This window comes from Sinohyriopsis cumingii, chromosome 1, assembly GCF_028554795.1.
Source record: "Sinohyriopsis cumingii isolate HCF-2022 chromosome 1, ASM2855479v2, whole genome shotgun sequence".
NCBI classification, from domain to species: Eukaryota; Metazoa; Mollusca; class Bivalvia; order Unionida; family Unionidae; genus Sinohyriopsis; species Sinohyriopsis cumingii.
In genome coordinates, this window is record NC_142961.1 from 18,969,238 (window position 1) to 18,981,638 (window position 12,401).

Below are 12,401 nucleotides of genomic sequence, written 5' to 3' on the forward strand. Positions count from 1 at the left end.
ATTGAGACTGATGGTGCGATGGGCTTTACTTTGTTGAAACAAATTTTGGGTGATGTAAATGACACTGGCATTACGGTGATGCCCTTTGCGCGTGAACCACAATTTAATTTCTTCTTCGTCTTCTCCTAACATGTCGTCGAAAATGACCAAATGGGTTTGACGGGAGTCAGAGACGATGCCGTCGTCTTCTTTAGGAATGCCTTCCACAAACACGATGGAATCGCCTTGACTTTCTCGCAAGAGGCTGTACGCCGATTGCCACTCTTTGTAACACCACACGATCCGTTGAGGGGGTCGATCGATCAAATGATGTTTATGTTCGATCAAACGTTTGACGAATTCGGTTTTGCCTGAACCGCTAGGTCCAGCAATGAGCATGTTAAAGGGATGGCGAAGATACAAAGCCTCCCAACTGGCACGATCTAAGTGTTCGTCGATGACTTTGACAGTAGAGGAAGAGGGAGCAGAGACAGCAGAGGTAGCCATGGTGTGAGAAATGTCACTTGTGACACGAAAACAAACAAGACAAGAGTTTATATACTTTTTCAGAACACGTTTATTGAATGTTTTTTTATCAAACATGAATACGAAAGACAAAAATACATAAAAGCCAAGGCTTAAGTACAAGGATAAAAGGCACATGATAACGATGAACGTGGAATAAACACAAGTGTCTGTACAACAATCACATCTTTTGGGTAATGTTCTAACCAGTTCAACAGGGGGTAAGGTCACACAAGTGTCCTCCCAAAAGGGTCTTTCAGGTCTGTCCACGACAGTCCTGTCCTGGGTGACGGGTTCTTCTGGCACCGTCACTAACACGGGTTGAAAAGTAACTTTTTTCCTTGAACAACTCTCGTGCATACTGGGCCACTTCTTGGGTCCAAGCCTCAAAATCCCATTCTTTCCAGGCACGGACATCTGTCCAATGGGGATGTAAGTCACAAGCTACACACACATCGTCATACACGTCTTGGGTCGCTAAAAGTTGACGAATCTTTTTTTCCCGTAGAGGTCGAGAAGTATCCAGATGAAAACGCAAGGCTTTGAGCAAAAGGAGTTTTTCGTGACCATTTAAGGCCATGGAGGTGGTAAGTACTGATCGTAAAGAGTCCACAAAGAATCGGCTGGTAAACGAAATCCCAAAAAACAAGTCACTAAGACACACACCACTTGTCGTCCCAAATTGAATGGATACAGTTCTTGTAATAATCGATGGTAATGATCCACGGTTTGAATATGGTCATTGAGTTCCTTCCACGGAATCTGTTGGATGACATGTGACATAAGTCGTGGCATGGCAGCCTGTTTTTATAGTCTCTTTGTTTCGGAAACAATACACGTACTTTCTAGCCAGAGATCTTCGTTCTCCAGTAGGGAATCTAAATCTTGCATACTGTAACCGAAACTTCAGAGTTCGTTTAGAAGTTTCCTCTTCCTCTAAGTAGATTCCACGTAAAATATGTTGATAATCCTTTAACTTGTCTTCCTCAATGTATTGCTGTAGGTGAATCTCAAAGTAACCAAAATAATGAACATTTCGATCATTCACTAACTCAAAGTGTTGAACAAGGTCTGACCACTGAAACAATTTCTGACGAATCAGTTCTCTTATACCATTCAGGTACCAGTGGTTAAAGATCTGGTGACGTAACGGATGCAATTGTTCTTTACGTTTCACTTGTATTTTCACCAGCTCTCGGTAAATGCGTTCTCTCAACTCCACAGGCAAAGCACGAATGTTCTCTAGCAAAGTATCCATGAATAGGTCATACTAAATCCTCTTTGGTCTGACACAAGAAATGTACTCTTTGCACAAACATGGTTTCACTTCAGTGTCAAATTTAAATCGTTGAGTCACTAATCTACACATGACAATTCGTTCAGAAGTTTCCTCTTTCACTAAGTTGACATTGTGTTCAAGATGTTGGTAATTCGTTAACTCTTCCTCTGGAATTCGATGCAGTACGTTTACAATGATGTAGGTAGAATCGTCCATACCAAACCAATCCTTTTTAAAACTAGAGGATCGTTGATCAATGTCTGTCCGATGGAACACTTTCAATTGAATCAATCCTTGTATAGCCTTCAGGTACCAGTGGTTCAAACACCGGTGACGTAACGGATGCAATTGTTCTTTACGTTTCACTTGTATTTTGACCAGCTCTCGGTAAATGCGTTCTCTCAACTCCACAGGCAAAGCACGAATGTTCTCTTGTAAAGTATCCATGAACAGATGATTATGGTAAGAAGTTACTTCAATGTCTCGGTCCCACTAAGGGTAAGTAATGACAATTCGGTGACCATCGAGCATGTTCTACGTAGGCCGAATCTTGCGGTTCCCAGTGGTGAAGTGTCACATCGCAACTGAAGCACCTGACTTTATCTCCTTCGCCCAAGTAGAAAAATCCGGCTCTGGCTAATTCTTCGGGGGTCGGTCCTCCCAGATACTTTGGCCATTTTCCTTTGAACGATTGAAGACGATTTTCAAAGTCGCAGTATTCCGACAAACGCACAGGAAACGAATATTCGTTTTTCACAGGTTCGTTTCGATGAGGGTTGAGTGACATGGGTAGGAGTTTGCTCAAGGCTGGATGACATCCGTAGGGGGGTAGACGTGAAGGTGAACATTCCCCTTTAAAACGAAACCCAGTAAAATGTCCAAGAGGACGAGCGGCATCACTTTCGCATCCGACAGGTTTGACACGCACAGCATCACTTTCCATGATAGGGGTAGGGGCACTAAAGTTCCCATGATGCTTTACGGCATCGCTCAGGTCACAACGTACAGCATCGTATCCATCGCAAGGCTCACAATCGCACTCGTCTGCAAACTCCGTGACGCAATTACAATGGTAACCACATGGACAATCGCAGTTTCCTTCCGGACATTTTCCGTCGCAATGCCTGGGTCTTATCCATCCAATATTAGTCACACTAGAGGAAGATACAACTTTTTTACAATCCCCAAACTGGAACGATGTCTCTTTCAAAGTATTCATCTTGTTTGCTCGGTCTTGGTAGTCACAATGAACTATCGATCTTGTCTAGGGTTCCTTTTTATATACAGACCAATACCGACGTGACCGTACGGTAACGTAAAGTGATTGGGAAGTCGCACTCGCTTCTGGTACACGATTTGATAGACTTTTTCCAAGGGTCGACTGACGATGTGGTGAGTGGGTAAACGTACAATCTTGTTCGGTTGATAGGTGGTCACTTTAAAGTTTCCATCCTCTTCCGATTGCAAGGCTTCTTTCAATACCCCAAAGTTGACCACTCGACTGGTACGATAATTCAGAGTCAGTCCTTTCACTTTGCACGTCGTGTGCACTTCTCCTTGTTTGTCACGGTATTCGTAGCCGTAATTTTTGGGACCGCCACTGACGAAACTTAGAATCTTGTCGTCGGGATGCTCGTCTGTCCAGGCTCCTAAACGGTCTCCTTCGATGTCAGGGTGATGTTGAATCGGGTGATGGATGTAAATGCAACTGTCCGTGTCAAAGTACAGGACGCGTTCTTCTAACAGTTCTAAAGCTTCGTACAATTTTAAGCGAGCATGGGCTGTCACGTAAGCCGCAATGATGACATTTCCAAAGGGGTCGTCTTGTACAAAGTCCAGATCTTCTTCGTAATTGACTAAGATCAAATCCTCGCGAACGATGTCTACGTGTTTCATGAATTTGGTTTTGTCGTGAATCATCTGAAAGTAGCGGGAAGGTTCTGTCAAATATTCCGTCTTGGGTAAACACGGGCGTTGTGCCATTTTACCCCACAAGCAATTTAACATCACTTTGGCAAACGATCGCCTGCCTTCGTTTTTCTCGATGTGGTCTAAAGTGATGCCTTCTTGTTCGTAGTATTTCTCTTTGAATTGTATTTGGTCTTCGGGAGTGTGACACCAGGAAGGATAGCCACTGGCTTCTTGCTTCAGTTTCAAAAAGGCATCCACGTAGTCTGCGAAAATGCCTTTCTGCGTGGGGTCACCCTTGTGGTATTGTTGTGTCTTGGGAAAGTGACAAATTTCGTACACTTCTAACAGTTGGTATCCCATGTCCAGAGCTTTGAACAATTCTACGCTGACCCAGGTTCCGGTCAAGGCCCGTTCTTCCTGGCTGTGATGACAAGGCTGGTCTTGGTTGCACGTTTCGGCACAAGTACGGCACAAGGGAAACATCAGTTTGCCTTGACAATGGTGAGGTAAGACGGGATGGTATAGGTTCGTGGGAGGCAAAACTTTACACTTGATCAAGCCTTCGTATTGTCGAATGTTGACCAGGTCGATGTGTTCCGTCAGCAATTGCGGGTGCCCTACAGGAAAGCGACAATATTTGCACACGTAGGGATACAGCGAACACACGTCCAAGTATTTGATTTCTTCTCCGTTCTCTTCGTCGGCTTGGTACAGCAAACAGGTGGCATTGGTCCTTCCTCCGTACAAACTATCCCTCGGGTTCAGCGGGTCCATGAACTGGTAACTTTCCACGAGGCGTTTAAACTCGGGATCGGTTTTCATACGGTGATCGTACTCGTGTTCCCACATTTCCACCACTTGGTATCCTTGCTGTTCTAACTTTAGGCGTCGCTGACAAGTGTCCTGGTACAAGTCTTCCATGGTTCGTTGCAAAAACTGATTTTTAGTGCCACGGTCAGGATAACAAACGGGACATCCGTGAAATAAGCAACCGTTAAACTCGTACACGATCTTGGGGTTTTCTAAGTCCCAGCCATCGACCGAATACGTTCCGATGGTCTTTTCACCCCCTCCGTTGCGGGCATGCTGAATCCACTTGTCTTCCTTGTCGCACAAGTAATGTAACCAACGTAGGGCTTTGACCGAGTATTGACGCTTGACATAGTGGGTCGTTTGAGGACTGATGACAGCCACGGTGTTTTCAAGCATGAATCGTTGGCGGTACACTAAGGAACACGCTTTGGCAATGGTGCAAGCTTCTTTCAAAGGATCGACCCCTCCGTGTTCCATGAACAGTTCTCGAAATTTTCCACAGCAACGCCGTAAAATGTCCACGTCGGAACGACAATACTTTAGCATTTCTTCCTGAAAGTCGAAGGGGTCAGAGGCATGAGCCTGGTACCAAGCGTAGAAAGCTTCTCGTTGTTCGGTACGCATGTTGTCGGGGTCGTAATAGTGAGCCTCAGGTAAATGGGGTAGAACGGCGTGTTGATTGGCTTCCGTATTGAAAAAGTGCGGAAAGTACCCTTTAGCCATTTCTGTCATTCCAAACGTTTTAGGCATTCGACTCAAAGGCATGGCCAAATAGCTCATCGAATCTTTAAACTGTACTTGTCCCACTTGCATGAAAATGATTTTGGCTCCGTTCAAAGTCACTTTAGGACGTTCGGTGCCATGTTCCGTATAGTATCTGAGAAGAAACTGTCCATCGTATCCGGAGAAATTGTGAGCCATCACCGTGGCATGACGATGACAATCTCCGTAAAGTCCGATGTCCTCTTGGCTCCACGTCTTGTCGATGGGGTCTAAGACCCATTGGGCAAAATCGGCTAACGTGTTTGGCCCCCGAAAGATTTTTTCACGCCCTCCAGGAATCTTGCTGCAGTGAGGGCAATGACTGAAGATAGGTTCTTGAATGCACTTCTCGCACGCTCGATGAGCCACGCAGAAATTAGGAATGTGAATGCCAGTCTCTTGCATGCATTCGAAATCGAAAAAGATGAAATTGCCTTTCTTCTTGTGACCGTCCTCTTTCTCTGGTGGGGGCTGGTATTTTTGCACGTAACATTGGTGTTCCAAGTCCACGATGTGGTGACAAATGTGACATTTCTTTTTTCCTGAACATACGTGTGCCTTGGTACTATTGGTACGTATGCCTTGTCCACACGTAGGGCACAATCTCAGGAGTTGACAAGCACATTTCTGCTGTGAACCTTGCGTTTTCAGATGTTGTTGGTAACAGGTAGGGCTGACAAACGTGCGCAGACAAGTGGAACAAGGCACTGGTTCTTCGCTCAGACAGGGTGAAGAGGCCAAACATCCTGAGCATTTCGATCCACAATGCTTGTGTTGCTCTCGATTATTATAACCATGGTCACATTTCTCACAGTAATAACCGTATCCTAGGAATCCGGTGATACTGGTAATGGTATCGAAATGGTCATCGTGATGATAAACATGAATGTATTTTCCGTCCTTAAAATCTTGCCCTCGAAACAACAGAGACCCGCGCACTTCTTGAGGGTGCACTTTCAAAGTGTATCGTGGAGCTAGGGCATCTTGCAATTTTTGCATCTCAGGAATGCCACAGGGTGTGTCTTTGGACATGCCAGCTTGTCGTAACAGGAGTTCTGCTTCACTTCGTTGTTTGGCTCGGTCCGATTGTCGAATGTTCTCCCAGTCTCTTTTCCATTCTACCGTGTCGTTCTTGTTGGCATAGGTTCGTCCCACCACGATGGCACGGGCTAAACACATCTGGTCATGAGGATTGTGAATTTGGACAAGGCTACGCTTAATGCTGCGAAGGTCGTTCACCAATAACATCTTTTTGCGTCCGGTCCCTTGAGGAGGAGAGACGTGGGTCATGTCCAATGTGGCTTTTCCATCGGTGATGTCAAACTGGTCATTAGATTGTTGCACGTGTTGAATCTTGTCCATGACTTTGGAAGCGGTCAATTCTGCAGGGGTGCTAAACTCGATCCAAACAGGGGATTTCAAACCGTCGTGTTGTATGGAAAGTCTCAAGCGATCGTCTTCTTTGGGTTGACATTGTCGCTTGAGTGCAGTGAGCAAAGAATCCCACACTCCGGTGATGAACCCTTCTGCTTTCTCTAACGGTACTTCGGACTTGAAATCTTTAAACTTCACCGTGTATTTGTAAGCCGTGGTTCTAAATTTTCTAGAGGAGCGCTTTTCCGTCTCTCGAATGGAATAGTACTTTTCAGGGTTGACAAAGGGTGGTGGACTTGGTTTAGAGGGTTCGGATTCTGGTTCACTCATGTCCTCTTCAAAATCACTGACATGAATTTGTGTCAATATTTCAGCCCTGGTACGAGGCGATAGATCACGTTTCTGCCTCTTACTTTCTTCTTCTTTCTTCTCGAATGAATGGGATCGTTTCATCTTGAAAGCAAAAAGTCAAATGACTCAAGTTCAAACACCATGAACTACTTTATAGTCATAGCAGACCAGCGTATATAAAAGGGTGTGTGTCTTGTCCTTTCACTATTCATTTCACTCTCAAGCCGAGCACAACGATGGAAGAGACTAACCAGATGGAACGTTTCGTCAGAGCTTTGCGAGGGGTCATTAGAAAATTCTCTTCAGACCATCCTACGGACTACTCTCCTTCCTTTCGAGATAAAAGTCAAGATACTTGCTATATCTGTCAGAAGAAAGGGCATTGGTCTTCAGAGTGTCCAGACCGTCAAAAAACAGGAGCTAAAAAAGACAAAAGTAAAGATACCTGTTATTATTGTAAAGAAAAAGGACATTGGTCTCCAGATTGCCCAAAAAAGAAACAAGAGGAGTCAGAAGAAAAGAAGGATTCTTCAGAAGAAGAGAGGGATTCTTCAGAGGAAGAAAGCAGACAGGTGAAGAAAAAGAAACAGGAGACGAAAAAAAGAAGGGAAGAAAGCGAGGAGGAAGAAGAGGAAAAGAGTGTGACGGTGAAGAAATTCAAAAAACAGAGAGACTAAACAAGGAGAAAAGAAGAAATCAATGAACTTTTTATTAAAGTGTTGTGTTGTGAATTGTGAATTGGATTGTAAAAAATGGAGAAAAGAATAAATGAATGATATAAGGTAAGAGTCTTTGAGTTTTGATTTTAAAATAAGAAGCTACACTCACGCACTCATACACAGGCACGTACTATAAGGGTAAAAATGGGTGGGGTTTATTTTTTGTTTTGAGTTATTGGCAAATTGAAATTGTATTTCTTTTCGAGATATGTGGGTGGCCCTGAAAAGGGCCTTTTTTCTTTACGATGTAGGGGTGAGTTTAAGCAATCAACTTTAACTGCCTTATGCCTTTGCCACGGCCAAGGCCTACTTCTGGACTGCGTAATGTTGATGATGATGATAATGATTGGGTTGAAATCACTAAGGGTGGTACGGTAGGCTTAGTCACAGGGTTGACGTGTTTAGCTCGGGAAGGTCGTATTCTCTTCGGTCGTGATAAAGAAGTCTGATACATTTGTTTCAGACTTCTTAACTCCGCTAAAATGTCCAACAGTACCGTGACCGTTTGATTCTCACCCTCTTGTTTCTTTGCTGCTACTTCTTCTTCTTGCTGTTGCTGTTGTTTTTTTCTTACCTCTTCTTCTTGTTGCTGTTGCTGCAATAGAAAAGCCTGTTCCGCTTCTTTTTGTCGTTGCATAAATTTCTCCAATTCTTCTTTCTGTCTCTGTCTAAAATTCTCCACTTGCGGTAATGAAGAAGGTAACGAAGGTTCCGGAACAAATTCTTGCGAGGAGAGAAAATCCACAAAATCCCAATTCACTTCTTCTGAAAGTAAGTCCGAGTTCCCTTGGGCAGTCTCCCCTGCTGGTGCAGCCCAATGGATCGTTTTCTGAGTTTCCGTCATGTTGAATCACTGTCGCATAGATTGACTGCACACAAGCGTTAGCGAATCTATATTGACTACGTGACGTCACAGACTGCTCTCTTCGGATTGGATGCGGGCTGACTGAATTCTGTAACGCGTGTTAGGATTGGTGAATGAACTCAATCCGTTTCAATCCCTCCTGTCCCTATAAATAAGCGCCGTTCACTGCATTGATTCACCTATTCTCGTCGCTTCAAGATGTGGACTACAGGGCTGGTCTTGGTTGCACGTTTCGGCACAAGTACGGCACAAGGGAAACATCAGTTTGCCTTGACAATGGTGAGGTAAGACGGGATGGTATAGGTTCGTGGGAGGCAAAACTTTACACTTGATCAAGCCTTCGTATTGTCGAATGTTGACCAGGTCGATGTGTTCCGTCAGCAATTGCGGGTGCCCTACAGGAAAGCGACAATATTTGCACACGTAGGGATACAGCGAACACACGTCCAAGTATTTGATTTCTTCTCCGTTCTCTTCGTCGGCTTGGTACAGCAAACAGGTGGCATTGGTCCTTCCTCCGTACAAACTATCCCTCGGGTTCAGCGGGTCCATGAACTGGTAACTTTCCACGAGGCGTTTAAACTCGGGATCGGTTTTCATACGGTGATCGTACTCGTGTTCCCACATTTCCACCACTTGGTATCCTTGCTGTTCTAACTTTAGGCGTCGCTGACAAGTGTCCTGGTACAAGTCTTCCATGGTTCGTTGCAAAAACTGATTTTTAGTGCCACGGTCAGGATAACAAACGGGACATCCGTGAAATAAGCAACCGTTAAACTCGTACACGATCTTGGGGTTTTCTAAGTCCCAGCCATCGACCGAATACGTTCCGATGGTCTTTTCACCCCCTCCGTTGCGGGCATGCTGAATCCACTTGTCTTCCTTGTCGCACAAGTAATGTAACCAACGTAGGGCTTTGACCGAGTATTGACGCTTGACATAGTGGGTCGTTTGAGGACTGATGACAGCCACGGTGTTTTCAAGCATGAATCGTTGGCGGTACACTAAGGAACACGCTTTGGCAATGGTGCAAGCTTCTTTCAAAGGATCGACCCCTCCGTGTTCCATGAACAGTTCTCGAAATTTTCCACAGCAACGCCGTAAAATGTCCACGTCGGAACGACAATACTTTAGCATTTCTTCCTGAAAGTCGAAGGGGTCAGAGGCATGAGCCTGGTACCAAGCGTAGAAAGCTTCTCGTTGTTCGGTACGCATGTTGTCGGGGTCGTAATAGTGAGCCTCAGGTAAATGGGGTAGAACGGCGTGTTGATTGGCTTCCGTATTGAAAAAGTGCGGAAAGTACCCTTTAGCCATTTCTGTCATTCCAAACGTTTTAGGCATTCGACTCAAAGGCATGGCCAAATAGCTCATCGAATCTTTAAACTGTACTTGTCCCACTTGCATGAAAATGATTTTGGCTCCGTTCAAAGTCACTTTAGGACGTTCGGTGCCATGTTCCGTATAGTATCTGAGAAGAAACTGTCCATCGTATCCGGAGAAATTGTGAGCCATCACCGTGGCATGACGATGACAATCTCCGTAAAGTCCGATGTCCTCTTGGCTCCACGTCTTGTCGATGGGGTCTAAGACCCATTGGGCAAAATCGGCTAACGTGTTTGGCCCCCGAAAGATTTTTTCACGCCCTCCAGGAATCTTGCTGCAGTGAGGGCAATGACTGAAGATAGGTTCTTGAATGCACTTCTCGCACGCTCGATGAGCCACGCAGAAATTAGGAATGTGAATGCCAGTCTCTTGCATGCATTCGAAATCGAAAAAGATGAAATTGCCTTTCTTCTTGTGACCGTCCTCTTTCTCTGGTGGGGGCTGGTATTTTTGCACGTAACATTGGTGTTCCAAGTCCACGATGTGGTGACAAATGTGACATTTCTTTTTTCCTGAACATACGTGTGCCTTGGTACTATTGGTACGTATGCCTTGTCCACACGTAGGGCACAATCTCAGGAGTTGACAAGCACATTTCTGCTGTGAACCTTGCGTTTTCAGATGTTGTTGGTAACAGGTAGGGCTGACAAACGTGCGCAGACAAGTGGAACAAGGCACTGGTTCTTCGCTCAGACAGGGTGAAGAGGCCAAACATCCTGAGCATTTCGATCCACAATGCTTGTGTTGCTCTCGATTATTATAACCATGGTCACATTTCTCACAGTAATAACCGTATCCTAGGAATCCGGTGATACTGGTAATGGTATCGAAATGGTCATCGTGATGATAAACATGAATGTATTTTCCGTCCTTAAAATCTTGCCCTCGAAACAACAGAGACCCGCGCACTTCTTGAGGGTGCACTTTCAAAGTGTATCGTGGAGCTAGGGCATCTTGCAATTTTTGCATCTCAGGAATGCCACAGGGTGTGTCTTTGGACATGCCAGCTTGTCGTAACAGGAGTTCTGCTTCACTTCGTTGTTTGGCTCGGTCCGATTGTCGAATGTTCTCCCAGTCTCTTTTCCATTCTACCGTGTCGTTCTTGTTGGCATAGGTTCGTCCCACCACGATGGCACGGGCTAAACACATCTGGTCATGAGGATTGTGAATTTGGACAAGGCTACGCTTAATGCTGCGAAGGTCGTTCACCAATAACATCTTTTTGCGTCCGGTCCCTTGAGGAGGAGAGACGTGGGTCATGTCCAATGTGGCTTTTCCATCGGTGATGTCAAACTGGTCATTAGATTGTTGCACGTGTTGAATCTTGTCCATGACTTTGGAAGCGGTCAATTCTGCAGGGGTGCTAAACTCGATCCAAACAGGGGATTTCAAACCGTCGTGTTGTATGGAAAGTCTCAAGCGATCGTCTTCTTTGGGTTGACATTGTCGCTTGAGTGCAGTGAGCAAAGAATCCCACACTCCGGTGATGAACCCTTCTGCTTTCTCTAACGGTACTTCGGACTTGAAATCTTTAAACTTCACCGTGTATTTGTAAGCCGTGGTTCTAAATTTTCTAGAGGAGCGCTTTTCCGTCTCTCGAATGGAATAGTACTTTTCAGGGTTGACAAAGGGTGGTGGACTTGGTTTAGAGGGTTCGGATTCTGGTTCACTCATGTCCTCTTCAAAATCACTGACATGAATTTGTGTCAATATTTCAGCCCTGGTACGAGGCGATAGATCACGTTTCTGCCTCTTACTTTCTTCTTCTTTCTTCTCGAATGAATGGGATCGTTTCATCTTGAAAGCAAAAAGTCAAATGACTCAAGTTCAAACACCATGAACTACTTTATAGTCATAGCAGACCAGCGTATATAAAAGGGTGTGTGTCTTGTCCTTTCACTATTCATTTCACTCTCAAGCCGAGCACAACGATGGAAGAGACTAACCAGATGGAACGTTTCGTCAGAGCTTTGCGAGGGGTCATTAGAAAATTCTCTTCAGACCATCCTACGGACTACTCTCCTTCCTTTCGAGATAAAAGTCAAGATACTTGCTATATCTGTCAGAAGAAAGGGCATTGGTCTTCAGAGTGTCCAGACCGTCAAAAAACAGGAGCTAAAAAAGACAAAAGTAAAGATACCTGTTATTATTGTAAAGAAAAAGGACATTGGTCTCCAGATTGCCCAAAAAAGAAACAAGAGGAGTCAGAAGAAAAGAAGGATTCTTCAGAAGAAGAGAGGGATTCTTCAGAGGAAGAAAGCAGACAGGTGAAGAAAAAGAAACAGGAGACGAAAAAAAGAAGGGAAGAAAGCGAGGAGGAAGAAGAGGAAAAGAGTGTGACGGTGAAGAAATTCAAAAAACAGAGAGACTAAACAAGGAGAAAAGAAGAAATCAATGAACTTTTTATTAAAGTGTTGTGTTGTGAATTGTGAATTGGATT